Source organism: Amblyomma maculatum, chromosome 11 (genome assembly GCF_055883805.1).
Source record: "Amblyomma maculatum isolate TAMU_Amacu chromosome 11, ASM5588380v1, whole genome shotgun sequence".
NCBI classification, from domain to species: domain Eukaryota; kingdom Metazoa; phylum Arthropoda; class Arachnida; order Ixodida; family Ixodidae; genus Amblyomma; species Amblyomma maculatum.
Window position 1 is genome coordinate 24633288 of NC_139354.1, and position 22066 is coordinate 24655353.

Genomic DNA, 22066 nt, shown 5'->3' on the forward strand with positions numbered 1-22066 from the left:
TAGCTGCACATATTTGTGATATGACCACCTCTCTGTGGCTCCCTTTCTTTCGGGCGAGCAGACTGTACGCTAACTCGGTCGCCAGCTGCCGTTCATACATGCGGCGCTCTGTTCACGCAAATCATCCATGCCTCTGCTGCAAACAAAAAAATGAGAAGGGTTCAACGCTGCTGAACCGAATATGGAGTGAAAGGATTAGCTGCGGGTGACCGAGTGTTCTTCTTCTTCCTCTTATTCTTCCTCTTTTTCTTCTTCATCTCCTTCCTCTTCTTCTTCTTCTTCGCGGCTGTTCAAAGTCATTCGTGACTGCGACCACGGACTACGCGATGGGCCAAAACCTGGCGTAGTATTCCTTTCGCAATAAAACATCTGTATAGTACTAGGAGGTTAAGAAGTAAATCTTAGTGACTCGTCACCACTGAAAACTGCTGTCAACCAGCGTTCTTCCAGCGTTCATCCAGTCGTTCTAGAAAATGTTAAAAGTTCGGAACTGTTAGGCGGCTTTACTGTCCCTACCACTTCCAACCTGCAGTAAATAAGGTGAATGAAATGACAGCCGGAGAAAGAAAAAAAAAGCCCTGCAAAACCTAAGTAACCAAATCGAACGCGGCTCTGTCCTCGGCTCTGTGGGGTTGCGGCTCGGCAAACTACGTCTACAGGGTGATCGGATTTGGCCTGTCGTCTTCGCAACCTCTGAGACGCAGACAGTTCATGAGGCGCCTCGCCTGAATCATTCACGACGACTGCAGCCGTTAAACTGTCAAGGGCAGTGGCGATCCATTAGCATCGGTTAAGAGACAGCGGATATTCTAGACACAGCGAGCGCCCCGGTTCCAGCGTAGGTGCGGTTGAGTGACGCCATGGTTGTCACGTAACTAGGCAGAGGGGAGCGCGCGGTTACCCGGTTTCAGTGGCAGTGCCGCCACCGAGTGACGTCATAGCTATCACATGTTTTTTTTTTCCTCTGTTCAAGGTCAAACACGCTCACACGGCGAAGGAGTTACGGAGGGGCGTAGTACAAGCTTTCGCTTTTAAAACGCGGGAGACGAGCTTCTGCAGCATCCATGACAATAACCGTGGCAAAATTCAACCTATGAAATTTACTGCAAACTCTTGTAATACTAGTCATTTAGCGGGCCAGCCTCACGTAGCGCTGAACTTAAATCACTTTCTCCAAAGCGCTCTTCAATAGTTCACTTGTGCGCTTTCTGCAGGCTGTTTTTATTAAACGCCAGAGAGCGATTTTTTTCCCGCACGTTTATTTTTCTTGATTTTCGAAAACCGAGGCTTTCTTCCTTGCACGATACCGACACCACCCATGACAGGAACAAGTGAGAGTTTATTATGATATTTTAAAATAACCGCGGTTCTATTGGGATAACACCAAGATCATTCGTAAACTTTGGTGGAAACCATGACATTTACTGTGAAAAAAAACAAAATTGGATCCGTATTCGCTTACTTTCCCCAACGAGGAAACACTTCTAAAGAGCGAGGAGCCGGGATCAGTGCAAACACATGTTGGCTTGTTTCACCTTTCGTTATGCTGTTAGGCGTGCTGAACACTTTATGTAGGAATCTCTTCAGACTAATTATGGTTATTTTCACGGCGGTTTTGCAGACGAAATGCGGAAACAAGGTGCAGTATTCCGTTGACCCATGAGAAAAACGTTGGACAAAACACGTCGCCACTCATTACGTGATCGGTGTACGCCTAGAAAAAAACGCAACGATATTAATAAGAACAATAGTGCCCTCGCTAATTCTTCATAGTAGAACCGATGAGTATTTCATATTTTATTTTCTAACGCAGGGCAGCACCCTCCATCGGAAGCCTGGTTGTCTGAAGCAGAATTACGGTGTACATCAGGGCGGCCCCGACAATCTGCAGCAAACCAAACACATATTGTTGATTGTCGGACTCTAGGAATGGCCGCAATTTGTAACGTTTCTTTAGAGCTACCTACGCTTGTGTAAGTCGACAAGTTGAGGTTGAAGTAGCCGTTGATGTTAAACAAGTAGTCTTCTTGCTGTAGTGTGTTGATGAGCATGAAAACCTGCGAGAGAAAGCATATAATTTCTTACTCCCAACGTAACTCTTGTCTTCACAAAATATTTGACTTGCTCATTCATAAACGCCGCCGAACTTCTTTGTAAACTAATTTCTTTTCGTTTGTTCGTATTTGTTAGCAGGGTGCACTCTTTATTGGCTGATACCAGGTCTTATCAGCGTACGTTCCTTCTGTGAACATTGTTGGCTCATATAGCAGCAATCACACGCTTATCATATTTTTACTTTGCTATAATGATGTGAGAATGTTAGATATTTTTTTTTACCTTCTGCGTTAGCTTTGTTGGTTCTTTTGCAAGTGGAGTAGACGAGATGTCATTTTGCACTCTCCAAACCTGCAACGAAGCAACAGTTATTGAAAATGTTGCTCTGTAGGTCAGCGCAGCATTCCCAGAAAAATTAGCATCTAGCCAGCTTGGTCTTAAACTTATTCCTTATACGAATAAAAATACCTTAGAGCTAGGCTATTAGAAGTTGCAATTTCCCCACTACCCACCACCCCCAATTCTGAGGTAATAAAGTTTAAAAAGCAATCAATCCTCACTATTGCGAAACTCAATTAGGTACGACCGTCCTGTCTGCGGGTTTTTTATGCTTATACGGCTCAGTCTTGGAATAAAATCAGTACTTTATTTTTAACTATAAAAAATGCTGTGCCCGATAATCAACCTGATCGAATTGACACAACCAAACGGAAATTTCTTGCTACTCATATTTATGGTATGTGAGTTATTTCATGAAATATTTCCCTTACGGAAATGCCACTATTCCAATATTTATCAATAAATAAGAAAGAAGTTTCCCAGTTGAAGTACGCCACACATATGGTAAAGCATGGATAAGGATAAAGCTGAAGCTACGCCATTAGCGACCGATGGAAAGCACTACCAGTGCTATTTTTCTGTTGCCAGTATAGCCTTTCTGGTAAGCTACCTTCCAAAATCAGCTCGAGACAGCTACAGTCCTCTGTCCCAATCTGTGAGCTTTATCTCTGCCAAGCCAACTAATCTCGTTTGTATACATCGTCTTTAATAACATTGGTCATGTTACGTCCCCTGATAGTTGAATGCATTTTACGTTGACCCCCAGTAAGCAGTTTTTTGCGTCAGCAGCAGCCAACATATAAAAATTGTTTCCTATATTGGACTGCCAGCCTGAGTTCCTTTCATGCGATTTTTCCTCCTCATTTATCAAGTGCGTTCGGCTCATGTGACCATCGGCTATATGTATCTAAGGATGCAAAAGGTATGGGTTTCTATATGCATACGAGCGCGCTGTATATGCAATGATTCGGTTTTGAGCGCGCGGGCATCTGTATAAAGATCTACGGAGAGAAGCATTACCGATTTTTTTTTTCGACGCTCCTGTTTGAATTCCGCCTTATACAGTATAATGGCATTCCTCCGTTGATGCCAACAAAAGGTACCCGCCATACCAGCGTTTTATAAGCTAATTTCTGCCGCTTTGAGCATCTGTGTATGCCTTTGTTTGTATCTTCGTATGTATTACACAAGCTGAATCCAGGACAAATCGTGAAGACATCAGGTCGGGCATTGTGTGCACTCGCATCGTTTGCAAAGAGGTGGGCCAACGCTGTGGGCAGCAGCAGGCTTCCGAAATGCATGCATCCGCTGCCCAGGAAGAAGGCCTTGATGAGCGGCGTCGCTCCGGGCAACAGGCAGTACAGGATGGAGGCGCAGAACAGCACCGCCGCGTAGCCGTACGTGAAGAGCAGCCCGGGACCCACAATCACGCCCGTCTCCTCAAGGCAGTCCCGCAGACCGTGTAGAAGGGCCCGGCTCTCCTCCACCAAGTGGGCTTTTCTGCACTATCGAAATGGGCGCTGAAGCTTCTGAAAGAAACTCAGGTGTATGCAACATGATCAACCCCTCGACGCTCTGTGCCAGATTATTTTACTACAAGTATCACGGCTCCAGAACAGACTGCTACACAATTAGGAAGGAGCCATTCGCGTCAAAGTGATGAGTGATGTTACCAAATTCTAAGCGAATAACGACAAGTCTTATCTTGTCTAGCGTTCCTGCAATCTGCAATCCCACACTTGAACGCACGCCAAAGAACGCCACGCGACAGCAGCTATACGTACCGCCCAAACGCACACTCGTCGGAGAGTGTGTGACAGATACTGCGCCTTTCCTTTCCTGTAAACAAATTGTAGTTATATGCAGCACTGCAACGAAAGCAGATAAAAGGCAAACAATGAGAGGAAAATGATAGGAGAGGAAAGTTAGGCTTTTGATCGTCATTCTCCTCTTAAGGGACATTAAGAGACCCTCTAATTTTACGCAGAGAGAGAAGACAGATAGAATCGGTTTTACTGAAGAGCTGGATGGCTTGCTAGTTAACTTGTAATGCGACTTATAGAAGTTCTTTATGTCAATTTTCTCCTCCTTATAGTAAAATATCATCTGCACGACATTACAGACTCCTTAAAATATTCCTTCTCGTTTTCTGCAACTTTGTTTGTTTGCTCTTATGTTACCTTGAAAGGATTTCCAGAAGCCAGCAAAGTGAATATCTGTCGTTCATGCTCGTACGTAGCGTTGCGGGTATACAGACCTCATTCAGGAATACTTCCTGCCGTCGACTATGTTTCTTATTTCAGCTGCAACGCAGAACAAGTAATCACGAACGTGCCCTAAATCCTTCACTTTAAGGTCACTGACCAAGTCAAAGTTTAATGAAAACGTAAGGACGCTTCGGAAACCCTACGGCTTCCTTGTTCACAATGCTTGTTCACAAGCATTGTGAACAAGGAAGCCGTAGGGTTTCCGAAACGTCAATACGTTTTAATTAAGCTTTGACTTGGTTAGTGACCCCATATTTTTCTTATGCCACCACCTGATCGGACGATGTTTCGTCGAACTCTTGATTACAACTCCTTCACTATAGTCACCAACTTTTGAAACTTGACAGCCTCTAAACGGTTACGCGGTAACAAACATTGGGCACTTAGACGCGATATTACGGTAATTGGTTTTTGAAATTTTGATTAGCTCCTGATTTAATACTGCCTAGCATCTAAGCGGGCTGTATGGCGCGCAGGACACCCCTTCCATAAACAACATGCGCTTGTCCGGCTGTTAATAGTTTCAAGTTTGAATGCACTAAGCAAACAAATTGGCGGGGACATTTTTTCACGAGTAGTAAATTGAAAGCGGGAGAGACCAAATCGACGACGATGCATAAGTTGGCCATCATCTAATCGATATCTTCAAGACGTCTAAAACAAGACGTTCATTCTTTACCGTTTCTTCACGAACACATGGAAAAACACTGCGAGCCAAAGCCATCAATAACTTTTTTGCCTTTCTCGCGCATATATATATATATATATACACGTTGTATACTTCGAACCTGTCGTGCGCAAAACATTACACAGTTATCGTAGAGCAATGTAAGATATATACACATTTTGTACAGTCATTAACTAATGATGCAGCCTTGTGTCATTCGTGTTACGCCATCAGGCGTATTATTGATTCCAAGGCTCACCGTGCTGCCCCTATGTAAGTCGATCGCAGGCACTCCTTGACATCTTGCCCGATGCAGCGGAGGTAGAACCGGTACACAGTGAAGCAGTAAGACATGCACATGCGGGGCCACAGGCACTGCGGCACGATCACGATGATGTACCAAGAGCCGGCTATTCGCTGGTATGCAGTCAGTAGCGAGGAAGCCTTGCCGTGCAGCATCCCTGCACCGCAGTCGGTCGCGATGGCCAGGGACATGCAAAGCGCTACTTGCATAGCCTGCAGGAAGCATCGAGACGTGTTTGTCGAACCTAAGCATATTAACTGATGAGCTCGTAATAACATACATATAGAAAAAAACAACAAACAGCGATTGCAAGAAGGGTGTAAGAGAATGGTTTACTTTGAATCGAAAAAACCTGCCTAGTTGCAGTACTGCAGGATTGAAAAAAAGCGCCAGAAGATCTTGGGGCGTCATCATTCGGCCGCGGCCGGAACTTCATCGAGGTCTGATACGTCATTGCCAAGGCAGACAATGCCACTGCGTTCTAATTTCAAAACTGCTTTCGCAGCGCGAACTGCGGCTTGTGACCCAGCGGCTCCCAGGCGCTGTCGCGTCATGGCCTTAAGGTGGAACTTACGCGCCCACATAATTATCTTATATTCTGCTCGTGTTTACCGGATATAAGTCGCACATTTTTTATGTTCAAATATAATTTATTAGAAAGCAGAAGAAGGAATTACCGGGAGCCACTGCTGGGATACAAAATTTTACCTCCGAATTTCGCGTGAAAGGCTTGCCTTAAGTATATAATAGCTTAGCTACATGGGAAACTGTTCAATCTTCTATTTTCTTCGGTATTTATGTTGTGTATAAACTAGCTTTGAGAGTGTTCACCAGCGCCACCCTCCCCATAGCTATGGACGCATTGTCTTGTATTACTGGGTGCCATGTGGAGTGAGTGGGAGCCGTGCAATAATTCTGTTATGCTATCTATGGCTCCTAGAGTTACAGAACCGATGTCCTCGTTAATATATTGAGCAGACAATTGTGTTAGGAGTATCGCCCGCCCTCTCCATTTACTTACGACCACGGGATGCTCGTGGTAATACAGGCCGTAGGGTGGCGCACACGGACACAGTCGTGTTTAGTGTATACGCAATATAAATACCTGCAGAAGTAAAAGACACAGTAACCACCACTGTAGCTCAGATCGTAGAGCTCGAGACGTAAAATTCAGTGGTCATGCGTTGGCATCCCCCTATTAGTATGTGACTTTTCTCTTTTTTCCTATACTTTCTAATCAATCACGTTTAGTACAAGAAAATACTGAAAATAAAATGCTGCAAAAAAAAAAAAAAAAAGACTTCAGTGGAACTGTACGTTTGCCGCAATGAGTGTTAGAACGTATAAAACTTCTGCTGTGTCAAGGGAGACTAGTGTTCCCCCGGGCATGCATGAGCAGGATTAGGACGAATAGAGTTTATCACCATTTTTTCGTATGCTCCGATAACGGAGTCCACGGATATAAATAATTTATTTTAACAATAATTATGAGGTATCCGCCTAACGAACTTGTCATGCTTCTGGGATGAGGAAAGAAAGAAAAGAAAGAAAAGGAAAACCAGGCACGTTAATCAGTCCTTCTTCCGCTTGGGATAATTTTCACCGAAAAAAAAAAAAAAAAAGACAAGAGGGTTTGTGCGGGCAGAGAGAGGAGAAGGAGTGAAATCGCTTTAGAAGTGGCTAAAAGAGTATTTAGAACAAGAAAGACCTGCGCTTCTGCTCCTTCCGCAGGCGATAACTTGCAGTTTTTCTTGTTGTACGCGGTTTTAAGAAAAAAGCCTCTCCAGGCTCATGGTGCGCCGGCAGAAAGTGACCGCCGTATGCAGACAGATTAAAGAAAAAAAAATGATTGATCGTGATTACAAAAGGTTCTAATAGAGATTGATAGAGGTCATAATGACTAGTAATGACTACTAATGACTTGTAATGACCCAAATGTCTAACGACGTAATGTAATGTAATATGAAATGAACCATATGTCTAACGACTACTTATAACCACTACACTTGATTAGAAATGACTAAAATGCTTAGTAATGAGTAGAAATGACAAAATGACTACTAATGACTTATAATAACGAATATGTCTAACGACAACTTGTAACTACTACAATTGATTATAAATTACTAAAAATGAATAGTAATTGGTAGTAAGGACTAAAATGACTGGTAATGACTTGAAATTACTACTAATGACCTGCAATGACAATATGTCTAACGGCGACTTGTAACGACTACAACTGATTGATAATGACTAAAATGCTTAGTAATTAGTAGTAATGACTAAAATGACTACTAATGACTACTACTATTATTCATAGCCTTTCGCCATTCCTCTCTTAAGAGACATCTTATGAGATCTTGCAATATATTTTAAAACGGCTCACGATGCTAAAGCAAGTGGACAGCTTTATGTGGAGATAGACAATACGAGTGTTAACGACAGGTATGACAGCCATCGTGCTCACGTAAAAGAACATGATCGCGGCCGCGTAGAGCCGTGTTCGCCGCTTGGAGCCCAGAGGAGTCCGAAGAGACGCCTCTAGAGTGGAGCACTTGACGATGAGGTCTTTCAACCTGGGCGCCCGGACCAGTGCGACGGTGTAGTTTATCATCGCCTCCACGACCACACAGCTTACATAGACGACGTACGCGTTTGCGTGGAACCGGTCGGCGTCCCCAATCAGCTGGCTGCACCGCTGGAACTCGATCATGCCTACTATGCCCGTACCTGCATTTGGCAAGACACGGAGCGACCAGGTGCGTGTTGTTAGTTTGGTTCCGCTGAGCAAGACTTGCAATAAAACTTTGGTTGGGCCTAGTTGGTTCATGATTTTCTGCGGAAGTAAAGAGCGCAAACAGAAGACAATTCACAGAGAAGAGCGCCTGTCCTTGTGTTCTCTTCTTGTCTGTGGATTGTCTTCTGTTTGCGCTGTTTAGTTCCGTAGAAAATCATGAGCAAGACTTGTTGTTGGCCGGTTTGATGTACAGGGTCGTGTACTTTTAGTGCGAACACGAGGGCCACACGGCTCTCTAGAACTCTCAAATGGTTTCACTCGCCACACAGTTTCTCAAAACTCTCTAGAGATAAGAGAAGCGTCAGAGATTTTCAGCAGGGGCGCACCCGCCATGGGTATGTCAGTAGGTGTACATTGTACATTAGAGACCTTCAGGCGACAGGACTATGGCCCAATTTCGCTAGAAAAATTGGCACCCCTTGGCTTTTTATTCCGTCTCTGAGAGAGCGTTTGGGCACTCTTCGCAGCATACACGGTTAAAAGCCTGGAGAAGAAAAGAAAATAAAAGAAAAACGTGCCGCACAAAAATTCCCCAGCATGCATATTTTTTAACACCTTCTCTCGGAGGAGTATGGGCCCCAAGTTCTTCCTTGCATATTTTCTTCTTTCAAATTATGGGTTGGGCATTGCTGTCTATGCATCACCGCGGTGTTCTTGCCTACGACCTCTGAATAATTTATATTTCGATGTCTTCTTGGCGCTCTTTCGGACGGACGATGGTTATAACCAGCCGAATGATGGATGTGATGTCAAGTCGGCGCTCAAGTCACGTGAGATTTGTGTCTGCAAAGTAACTGCTGATACGGCGTTTCTTACTGCTGCGTCCTTTAATCCAACCCAAATAAATCTTGTGGGGAATTAACATTACGTTCGTGAACCGACTTCTTCATAAAGTCAAGGCATTTCGGTCTTGAAGAAGATATCTATACAGATACCTAATTATTCCTAACTTAATATAAAATCAAAAAGAAACAACAAATGTTGCCCATTAGGTTATGCTAATCTTAGAGCCCTCAGTTAGAATAAAACAAACAGTTAGCTAATTACCCCTAAGTTAATATGAAATTACTAAGAACAGTAAAATGTTGCAGATTAGGCCCCACGAATCTCTGAGTACTTCGCTCGTTTCCCTCTGCTTGGCCATCACCGCCTTTCTCTAAAAGCTTGGTCACATTCACCTGGGACACTGGTATATGCAGCATAGTACGAAGTAAGATGTTTTATTAACTCACCGATACTTGTCACGATGCAGCATATGGTGAAGTATGCTAGCCAGCTGTTTCGCAGGCTTTTCACCTTAGTCCAGTCGGCGGTTTCCAGGCCTCCCAGGAAGCAGGCGCCAATGGTCTTGTTGTACAGACCGATGTAGCGGAAGCCGGCGAAAAACAGTCCGGCCTCTCCTTTCCGGTTGCTACCTGCCGCTGCCTTGTCTATCACGTCAACGGTTGTCGGCCTAATGATTCGGGCTACAGGGGGCACAAGTGTCACGCTGCGCATTTCTGATGCCTCGAGTTGCAATACCTGTGTCAAAGGGGAGAGAAGTAATCTAGGGCAGGCTTTTGATCGAAGATAAAATCAACAAATGCCTATGCCTCTATCGGCCGACTCAATGTTTTCGCGCATCTGTCTCAATATTGGAGACTTGAGAGTGCTACTTGTCTCAGCAGTGGGCAGACTGATCATGAATGCTTTCCTTCCATCAGCATTAGGAAGAAGCAGACTTTCGGGGCTGCTTAAAGAAGATGGGAGCGGATTCTGGCTTCTTCCCGTTTGCCTATTTGTCTTACTGACCGTGGCGCACACATCTTCAAGGTAACTTTCCACATACGCATTGCTTTAGAGATTTCTCAAGTGGAGTTTAGGTATCTGTGTCAATCAAAGCAGCCTAATTCTTCTAAAGCTCAACATTCCTTCTGTACTTCTTTCACTTCCCTTTTACTGCACTTCAAATTATGTGCGGCGACCAATCGATCAATACGCTTAATAAATCTTCATATCTCAACTTAATTATATTCTACATTTTCTTTCTTTCTTTATAATCTATTCCGGCGACAATAGTTTTTGAATGATTTGTGCTTTGGGGGTCACCTTAATATTTATCACCATATATGAAAAGAACGTCGTTACTATTCGAAAAGCATTTACATCTTTTAAGGTACCTACCATAATACAGTGCTCAAAAAGTAGCGTGCGAAATATTCTTTCAAGAATTAAAGCTACCAGACAAGACTTCACCACAATTATGTAACGAGAAGTCAGTCTGCCTTTGAAACGCTTCATAACCAGATGCACGCGGAGATAATAAGAGGATAAAACTTTGCGATAAATGATTGGGGCTATAAACATGACAACTGTGCAAATTCACTCATTGAGCTTGCTTACAATATTTCTCCTTTCAAGTCCAAGTGATGTCGGGCTTATCTTTCGGACCTTCAAAGCATTTCATAAATTATCCTTCTTTTTCCGCTCTAACCTCAAGTAAGCATTTTCAAATGACCATGATGTTTATATATGAGCGCGTTCTTGACTGCCGACGTATTTAAACATAGTGCTGGGCAACTGTGTCTCTATCAAATGGGGTATTTAAAAAAACGGCTCACCTTCGATGAACTCTCCGCCATCGTCTTGCTGCAGACGATTCGAAGAAACATCTGTGCAGTCCGGCCAGCCTGATTAGAAAACATAGCATGGGTTATTAGAACCGCACGCGACCTTCTCTCTTCTGTCATTATGCCTGCCTCAAGAACGCATCTGCATAAATTGCACGAATGTTCTCACCCATCCGTCAATTCTAGCGACCCGTACATCAATGAGAACGCTGTAGGAAATCCCAGTGGGAATTTCGTGCCGGTGGAGTCTGCTGCACTGAAGTGCATCTTGTTTTTTTTTTTTTTCCTTTCTACGTCAGAATATTTCGCCTTCACGCATATATCCTCCGTATATTGACCGTTTCCTGGGAAGCGTTTCATAATAAATCAGTCATGTTGCTCTGCATATTCTTAGCCGCCTGCACATGAAAGTGGTATACATATTATGCACTCATAATAGATTCCGCAGTGCGATGAAGTTGGGGGAACGGTTCATCGCACATTAGCGATGTGAGCTGTTTTCGTAATCAACGCTTGCTGGAAAGAAATCAAGCATCTTCTATCATGAGAAATCCACTGCGAATGCCAGCGTTGCCACCATGTTTTGTGAGAAAGCAATACTACGCCAGGTCTAACCGCTCGTCGTGGTCCGTGGCTCGTGGACTCGCCTGCTCCTCGATGATGAGAAGACGACGAAGAAGACGACGAAGAAGACGACGACGAAGACGACGAAAAAGACGATGACGAAGAAGACGACGAAGAAGTAGAAGACGACGAAGAAGAAGAAGAAAGAGAACTCTCGGTCACCCGCATCTAATGTTTTCGCTCCATATTCGGTTCAGCAGCGTTGAACCCTTCTCATTTTATTTAAGCAGAGTTCCTCAGGGGGGGCTCTTAGATTACTAAGCAAGAATATGTAACAGAATAGGCGAACAGCACATTATATAATACGATATTCCGCTTCATATTGAAAAGCTGAGACTTTGAAGCGATTTAACAGGGCATTAAACGAACGGAACACTGAGAACAGCAGGCATGACAGATTATCATTCTGATAAAATGTGTCGTTTGGAGAATCAGCTGAGAGTTTTAAGCTTACCATATTGTGATCTCACGTGTCATTCCTAACCAACAAGCCGGAAGAAAGCAGCTCACATAAAGGTGGCGCAGTTTAAATAGTTTTGCTGCTGATCTGTTTATTACACTCCCAGAAGACGTGGAGCTTACAACGATCTCTCGAACTCATTTTACGTACTAGTAGCACTTACAACAAATGCATGCTAGGAATAATTTTGAATCCAAAATGTCCGCCCCGAGTCAGCTCATCAACGCACCTCTTATGATTGCCTGTTTTTGTAGACTGCCCCGTTATCAAGAAGATAGCTCAAAATGCATATGAAACAAAGGGTTTTTCGGTTGTTGTTCTATTGCCGTTGTTTTACCATAGCCGTGTCCCGTTATTCCTGAAACATTCGGAAGTCCATCCCTACATCCGAGTTATGCGCACAGCACGTAGGCTGTGCTGTTGTGTAGCGGGCGCTGAAGTTGCTAACTTAACTCCTGATGTGAAGGCTCTCGGCTGGTGTTTAGTTGTGATCGTCGCCACAAACCTTCTGGTGCCATGCCACGTACGATCCCGTAAATATATTACGCGCCTCGAGTGGGACTTGTTATTAGGCAGGGCGCAGTGGTAACAAGGCGGTGCCAAGACCCTCAAAATGCCGCTCACGATGACAGATTACGGTTTTAGATGGCATGATGCTACATCTTTCGCCCTATCGCAACATCAACCACAGCAGTCATTATAAAGCCAGCAGTGGCAACCGGGGCTAGGAATGTTAAGTTGGTTCTAGGTGCAAACCTTAAACGCACACGGTGCCTAGAGGACAAGTAATGCTTAGAATTATTAAAGCATGCCTAAGCCAGCAGCAAAAGTGGCTTTTCTGAAAGCCTTATTGTTTAAGGCACCAGGCAACGAAGCTGTTTAAATGAGATGGCATTCTGAATGCAGTAATCTGAACTGACCATAACAGCCACCAGTTATTCGCGTTGTTAACCCCATCTCACTAGGTAAATATTAATCTAGCCGGGATTGACACATCGATAAGTTGGTGTCACTAATTGTGTCCTTACCTGTTCATATTCTTTTTTCCGTAGGTGCCGCAGCTAACGTGCACTGTACTGTTGACATTTCTGATATACGCGTTTCCTACCTTTGACGGCGGTTTAGCACGTCACTGGGAGTTTTGGGAGACCCATAGATGTATTTGAGGCGAAATATCAAACTTTTGATGCTGCATGTATGGGGAAGATAAGAACCACGAACGTGCAGTGGATCAAAGGGAATACGAACGTTGCCTATGGGTTCCGACAAGTAAGGATGTTTGTAGCGTTGCAGCGAGATGTTAAAGTCGTTTCAATATGTCTCCGGCACCGTAAAGCACACAATTAAACCTGCCAAACCCAAAACACGCACACTGGTCCACCTGTCCTCTCATCAAGAACAGGCATCTTACACGAAATCGGTCGAGGCAGAGGCTTTTCTTTTCTGGTTGTTTTAAGCCTTAATGTACTACTTTCATGATGAACAGAAGCATTCAAAGCACACGTAACAACTGTATAAGCACCACGGCGACAAGGTAAGCTCAGTTAAAGGCTCTCAGAAGCTCACATCATCGTTATCAGCCTGATTACATCCAAAGAAGGCTAAAGGCCTCTCCCATATTTACACTTAACCCGTTTCTGTGCCGTCTATATCCAAGTAATAACCGTACAGTTCCTGATCTCATCTGCCCACCTACATTTCTGGCGCCCACTGCTACAGTATCCTCCCCTTGGAATCTATGTATTGATATCTATTTTGGTTGGGGCTGAGTACCTGCTGAACTATCACTTCTATTTTGTAGCATTTCGGAGCTCGCTGTCGTTCACTTTCTAGTAGAGATCTCGTTTTGCAATCACTGAGCATGTGAACCAACACCTACCGGAAACGTACGTGGACTATGCCTTCTTTAGTACTTGAATGCGGCTGCTTGTTAGTGTTGGCCGAGATCGCTAAAGCCCATGTTGGCGATTCGGTCAGACTTGATACAGAAGAGCGTTGTTGTGTATGGTTGATGCCACGGGACCGTGTTATCCCGCGCGAAATTAATGTTGCTTTTGAGAAAAATGTCTTCCTAGGAAACCAGGTTGCGAAGTCTCGATTCGAAAATGCCGCGTCCTATGCAGTTTCTTCAAAGACACGGTGCGCCACCAGATGGCTGTAGCTCCCTTTAGCCATGCAATGGAGAGTTAAGCGGAAATCTGCTTCTCTTTTGCACTGTCGACGCCGAGACCGATTTGAAGTGGATCTCATAACAAGGACCATGTATATTAATAATGAGTATCAGCCCAAAAGTGAAATGTTCTTATTAGATAGCTAGATATTTGTCGACCCAAAAGTGTGTGTGTGTGTGTGTTAGGGGGGGGGGGGGGGGTTGAAATGAATCCTTCAAGAATTATGGGAAGAAAGTTAAGAAAATAAATGCAGCCGTAGAAAAGTGTAGCGCATTTAGGAAGCACAGCTGCCTGGGAGGATGTTTGTAATAATCTGACAATTGCAGCCTTCAAATCAGTAATGACCGGGCGAAAGCATTTAGACCAGGATCGTCTTTAAAAACCAATTGCTTCAGCTATCGCGAATGGAAAGGCAGCAGCCAAATGAACATCAGGTACCCGAGGTCCCTTCTGTCAAATATATCAGATGTAGCAACGTTATCAGTGTTTGCCGGCATATAGAACTACGCTACCGAAGATATATTGAGGCGTGCTGGTCAACACAAACTGTAGAGATACAAGGGCCGATTCGTTTTAAGAACTATTGGTGCACGTGGAGACTGCGCGCGTGTGTGCGTCGACGCAAACGGCAGCGTTCGACACGTTCAATGAATGTATGTAGCAGAAAAGTTGAATAGTGGAGACGACGCGGAAGAATGTTTTGATTTAGAGTTGTGTTCCCCGCCGCGCATACTTGAGCTGTAACTGCGATCACTGCCAGTTAGGCTTCGGGCGGATGTTTATTTTCTCCGTGCAGTGCAGTTTATTGATCTCTACCTCAGCAGATCCTGACCTGTAAAGTTTTTGCTCATGTTTTGCGACCTCGATCATTAGAAATTACGGCTTCAGCACAGCTGAAATTGCCTAAGATCACTCATCATGCTTACCACTGCAACAGAACATTTTAGGTGCTAACAAAGAATTTTTTGTTGTTGGGCATTTGTGACTTTATTGGGAAGAGGTTTGAGATCTTCCGGCTTTCGGACGAACCTTGCTTGCTTTGTGAAGGTACTGCTCCGTCAAACAAAAGCCAGCATCATTACCATCTTGCCAATAACCATTATTCGCAAGCACAGCGACGTAAAAACGCGTGTTAATGCTACATTCCGAAGTGTTCAGCGCCAAGATCTAAAGAAGAAATCTTGCTCGCTGAAATATTTTCTGCAGACACGATAATGGCAACTCGCTTAATTCTCCCATTCGCAGCTTGATTACCTAGGCGTCTCGCTGCTTATCTTTCGAACAGAAATGGAAGCTCACTCCTTGTTCCATAACGCACGTCCGGAATTGAGGCGCAGATCAGTAGCGCGACATGGCAACACTTTTAATAAACTGCTGCAGCAACCCGAGTGACATTGCAAGGTCAAAATCGCAGTATCGCGCTAACAAGCAAATCGACCTATACCCAATAGGTCATCTTTTTTTAAATAATTGTGTACCACTGCTTCTACCACTATTACGACCACGGAGAAAAACGCAGCGTTTCGGTTTAAAAGCGCGCAAATTCAATCTGGCGCCTGCTTAAGCCGCAGTAACAAGAACCACGTGGTCCCACTTGCTCCTTCGGTCGCAACTATCTCCGTGCGCTCCAATGACGAAAATTAGACCCAACGCACTCGCGACAGGAACAACACGCAGCGAAAGATTCTGAACGCACTGCTCAGTGTGGTACATAAGTAATAAATTCCTTTAATCCATACATGAACTCTCGAATATATGATAGGCAGAGGTTCTTTATTTGCTTGTTAATTTGTCAAAGTGAGTTCATCCTAAAAGGTAAAGCGGATTTCGCCAGGATCTCGCTCTTGTAAACTCAGCCAGGACCTGCACTCACGTGAAGTCACGGAAATCGCCGGCAGATCTGATCGTCGCTGGTGCACGCTCTTCACTGGTGGATCTGGTTTTGCTTCGAATGCAGGTATAGATCTATCCCGCTAAAACATCGCCACCGCAAGTGGGCTTAGAACCGAGACCTAAACAGGCAGATCAGCTTCGCTGTGTTAGATCATTGTTCGATCTGGGTAGCTCGTTTCTTTACGTGCCAGTCGTTCGCGCTGTACTTCGCAAGGCTGGACGTCTTGCAGTAAAGACTTCATGTGCGAGGCCAGTGCCCAGCTTGTCTTCATTTCTGAACCATGCACGCTCACCCGCACCTAAATATTCATACATAAATAAACATTCATAAATGACGATTTGTGAATGAACTCCGCTTCAGATGTGTTCCCCTCAATTACCTTCATCTAATCTGACAGAGTTGCACTAAGAACGCAAAGAGGTGGCGTTAATGTTTAAATATGGATGTATTTTGACACCTATGTCACAATTCTGGTCCACGTCCGGGTATCAAGGCTCCGAGTCCCCAAGATGAGGTGAAGGAAAGGTGAATGTATGCACTATTTACAGTCATCGTACCAGGAACAACAATATCGTCACGGGGACCAACAGCTACTGGCTTCCCGCGAATGTCTTTGTACAGCGATGGCCAGGGAGACTCCCACGTCCGCTCCAGGCTAACAGTACAGTCGCAATCAATATGAAGGGGATCATTCGAGCCGCAACTGAGACAAAGAGCAGCGCCACGTTACGTCATCACATTCCGTGACGAGGGAAACATCTTGATATCCCCTCTCTATCTTTTCGCTATTCCTGTAACAGCTGACACTCCCCGCTAGCTAGCAACAATGTTTTTCTTTTTCTTATTTCACGCGTCATCAAGCAGGGTGCGGTGGCAGGCTCTGATAAATCTGGAATGTTCGCGAAAAGCTCCACCCTAGCGCTTCTGGGCGATGTTTTTCTTTTATTTTGTTTTATTTTATTTTATTTTAAGAGCATTGAAATGCATTCTGTTCATATTATCAGCTTGCGCACAGAGGCGTCATTGTTGGCCAATATATGAGGCAACGACAGACAAACAAGATTATTATGATAGGGAAGAAAACACACACAAAAAAAAAGCTGGCGAGTTTGTCAGGGGGGTGATGCTTGTAGCCCGGAAGAGCGTAGGAAGGTAAGAAGGCAGCGCAACCATTATCTTCGCAGTTCCAAAATCGGCCGCTATGCAGCTTGTAAGGCCCACCGATCGAAGCTCCCACGATCACCTTCATATTGATTGCGACTGTACTGCACGCGACGCCGCTCACGACGGTCTTTCCGACATGCGGCAGCTCCTTTTTTTTTATATGCCCCGAAGACCGTTAGCATTTGAACTGTCCACTCTGGAGGCAGGAATTGGCAGCGGCCCAAGTCCAACAGCGAGCGCGCTGGTCTCCCGCAGCGGCGCGAGGGAGCGGAGAGGAGGACTCGGCCCAGGCGTCGCTTAGTCTAGCCAGAGTCCCTCAATATTTGAGGGACTCTGGTCTAACGCAAGCTGAGATGTGCCTTTTAGTAAGGCTTCTTCTCAGTGCGCTGAAGTCATGCAGCGCAGCACCATAACTTGTAAAGGGTCGTCCGGCACCCGCTCAGCTGCAGGAGCCACGGGAACCGCGGCTGTATACCTGATCGTGACACCTAGCGCTTGAAGACGATGATGGGGTCTGAACAGCTAGGACGCAGCGATCCGATTCTACAAATGAGATCCGTTAAATATCTCTATAAATAATGTTACTTATGGCTCGACATTCGTTTGATGTTTCCAGAGGAAGAACAATATAATTAACGGAGCACGCATGCCCTCCGGCCGACTGACACGAATTGACAATAAAATGTTTGATATGCATCACGACATATTATTGCTTCTCTACGAATCTTATGTCAGTTACATACTCGAAGTTAGTTACATTCTGTTTCCTGGTAGCACGAACAACAAAATCCAACCCTTAGCCTTCCTGTAAAGGCGTGTTTTACGTCTCCACCTCTTTCTCCCAAATTTTTCTTCAAACGCACTGTTTTTATCTGCAAACCCGTTTTCCTGACAAGTGATCTAAATTCTCGGAAGCTTAAAACTCAAACATGAAGCCTTGATTCAGACAGGACAAAGACGATTCCTAACAAACACATGCAAACCTCAAACAACCTCCGAACTTCGAAAATACCCTTCGAACACCGTGGAAGCATCAATCAGCGTTGCAGAAACATGACCTTAAACTATTTGTTCTCACGGTAACAACCACGCTCCAAAAAGCCTGAACGCCCAAGGGCCCTCTTCATAGATGTATTTCGAAAACACCTTTTATAAAGCTTCTTTGTCATCTCTTCACCTTCCGAAATGACAAAATCGAGGGAGGCCCCCATCCGAGCGGCATAAAGTAAGTCCTGGTCGACACAACCTCCACGGCGACCGTGTTTGAGCAAACACGCTCAGTGATCTCGTTTGTAGACTCCAATTCGTTGCGCCAGGCGTTAAGGAAGAAGCGGGCGAGACCGGCCTACTTTACGTTTCTTCCCAAGATGGGAAAACATTCGAGCTCTTAGCACACAGAGCATAGAAACCTGAGTAAATCTGGAACACTGCTGGAAAACTAGCGTACGATTTGATTCGTGTGCTGCCGTGTGCTTCTAAACAAACATTGTCAATTCATTTTGGACGTTTCGATGCCGCCTTTAGTGTTGCAATTATTACTTACTTTTAATTCGAAGCTGTATTCCGATGGCAGAAGATTTTGACGTCGATGCTGACTTTCATTTCGAAAGACGTTGCTTAATATTGCATTCGTGCTTATGCACTAAAATGAGGGTTTTAGCGTTGCATGCTTTCCTGCTGTTAAGCATCGACATATAACTGTCGCAAAGGCACTACACTTCCTTTTTTATTCATGCAGGAAGGGCTCCACGACATTTTAGGAGGAATACGTTGTTTGAAGTTATGTATCAAGAACGCCAAATAAAACAACTTTTTGCTTAAACAAGAGAACCAAAGAGGTTTGAGGTCCTAACAACGGCTTGGCATCTTTTATAGGTGGTGCATGGGGAAAATGTTTTCATTCGTACGCCAGATATAAAACCCGTAAATGACGGATGCAAAAACTGTAACATACGCGATGGTTATAAGCGAAACGTTACATATAAACATGATGGCCGAAACTTGCGCGGCAGGTGACTGACCTAAAATAAAATTTTCGGACGAGCTAGGTGGTCGCTACTCACGGGTATTGAGAACAGTCGATGTTTGATAAGTTAAACGCCTCAGTTCCTGATACGGCGATTCTGGGTATCACGGTCACGATGGTGATTAAGATCCAAATTTTAAGATGCTCCTTACCTCAGCGCGCAGACTTAAGAGCTGCAAGCACTCACTGAATTTTAAGTACTCCTCACTAAGCGCTCATTATTTAGGGCGTATTTAAAATTTAACCGAAGAAGGGCGCGCCGCTCATAAGGGCATCCACATTCAATGAAGGAGCCTTCTAAAATTTGACCCTAAGAACATGAGGACGAAAGTGGAGGAGGAGATTAAAGCAGCGTGTAAGGGCAGAGGGTTCGAGAGTGGTAAGATCTAGAGTTGGCCTGTTTGGTTCAAGAAGGGGGGGAATAGCAGACTTGTGGGATCAATACCTAATATACCAAACCTAAACGCAGCACCATACGGCAACAATGGTTGTATAGGCTATTTCACCGAAAATGGATTAATATTTCGAGAAACCCTTAGCATTCCTTCGAACTACATCACGTCATTGATGCCAGAAGTTATGAACAGTAGCGGCTGGGAATATTTTCGTTCCACCTACTGAGATATAGGCACTAGTGACACCTGAAAGCGGCTTTTTTTTTTTTTTTCTTTTTTCGCACGTAGTCAGGCCAACTTGTGCCTAAGCAGCCCAGAAGCGGGAAGGTGGCAGTGCTTTACCTAGTTGTGCCTTACCGTGATGTAATAGGGGCGCTTTCGGGAGCAGCGAACACGCTGTCAAATTATATTTGTCTTTTATTTGCACACGTTGCATGTTTGCCCAATAAAAAGGCTACGCTTAAAGATATCTCGTCGCAAAGGTCAAGGTCCGCCCATTTTCGTTATGCGCAGCCGACCGCTATTCTGTCTCCACTTGACTGCACAAAGACAGACATCTATAGTTAAACAATTATTTGAACTCATTCAATTACGAGGAGGGAGCGTATTACGAACAGTTAAGCTCCTCATTGAAAGGCATGACTGGTCGCCCATCTCCGGGTCCCTTTACCGACCCTCATTTGTGTATGCGCACCTCGCCATTCACTTCATCACTAAAACAATTACTGATGCCTCTATTATCTTGCGCATACTAATTAGAGAGTGGTCTTAAGCTACCACATTATATTGTTACGCACGAGGAAGAAGCGGGCAGTGGCGTGGGCAGGAGCACTCGCGCTAGGCCCACCGCGATTCATTAAATCATTTCACAGTCAACGGCCATCTTCTCTCTGTTCTGCTGTGTTCACCGGCTTGCCGCCCCCTAACAATATTACAAACCACCCTACATAAATACAAAGCGCCACATCAACCAAGCCGCATGAATGTGCCTACGTGGCCTGCAAGACTGCTGTGCCTCTAGGTCATCAGGCATTTGGGTCGTTTTTTAGGTCGATTGCTCCACTGTCCTTGAACAATTCTGTTACCTGATGCTCCCCAACTGCTGTGTCTTTTTCCTTGGTTCTAAGGCCTTATTTACTTCATTCTTCGCTAACGAAAGAACGCCTGATTGCTAGCCCTATACTGCCACTCTCAGTAACATCCTGATTACTTCGACTACTGTAATGTAAAATTCCTCGGTTGCTTTGACCACTTTGACTTTCTTAACTGTATGAACAGTAACATGGCCCCCTTTGTCCTAGTGCATACGTCTTCTCTATAGTGATTTTCACGTGTTCTGAGTCTTAAGGCCTGCTCAATTTTCTTCATATTATACTTCGTTATGCCTGATAATTCAGTTTTGATTAGATTTTATAGCTCGGCCAGTCCTATCCTGCCTGTTGCATCGAATGCTTGCATGCCTCCAACCAGGCTAAAAGAAGAAAAAGTAAGATGTGATTGAGAAAGCCAAGGTATAAAATTATGGTTTACATTCTCAGAATTGGTCGCATGCATCGAAAAGTACGCATCAAATCGCGCAGCGAGGTGATCTAATCGTGGCACTGATTCTACCACAATTCTACTCGCTAGCTACCGGACATCCTTGTGGCCTCCTTGCCTTGTGGATCACAGGCAGCCCCATGGACCAAAGGATTATCTGGCTAAATAAGTTCACCTCCAACCATAAGAAAGCCTACACGGATGGTGGCCACATAAGGACGGTAATCAATATAACAGATGTATTCTGTGGTGTGTAGTTCTCGGCGTTTAAGCTAATTTCCTCCAGAAGAACGCTGGACCAACAAATAGAACACTAGGTGTTGTTGAAGACTAACAAGTTTCAATGCTACGAAACACACCATAGACAATACCTACTATTATTACTTTCTCCCCCATCCACGCCGCTACTGTGCATATGGCAGCAGCCAACAATGAACCACGGGTAGGACTAAGTGCATGGTATCCGGGTGCTGACAAGCGACGCACACCGCACAACACTTGCCCTGACTACTTACCGCTATGCACAGCTTGTTACTCTATTAAATAAATACTTGCCGCTACACCTTAAATGACATTGATGTGACGCTTTCGCTTCATCCTAGACGAGTAAGAGTATATCTTTCGGTTTGCTTGTGTGTCATAGATACTTTATTATAAGCACTAAGTACCGTTGCATTTTCTATGTTCCTACTCTCGATAAAAAAACAATTACACAGTCATACATTGCATACATATCTGCAGTTGCAAATTCTGTA

The 22066-nt window shown here is 44.5% G+C and overlaps 1 pseudogene across 1 annotated transcript; it reads right to left on the minus strand.

Annotated features, from left to right (window-relative positions):
- Positions 1–1959: 1959 nt before the first annotated feature.
- Positions 1960–21453, minus strand: LOC146173175 (uncharacterized; annotated as a pseudogene). Its single transcript, XR_014702318.1, has 7 exons — positions 21430–21453; positions 11030–11098; positions 9662–9950; positions 8100–8362; positions 5588–5844; positions 3581–3894; positions 1960–2057 (listed from the first exon to the last, which is right to left on the minus strand). The product of XR_014702318.1 is annotated as an uncharacterized LOC146173175 (transcript).
- Between the last annotated feature and the right edge of the window lie 613 nt (positions 21454–22066).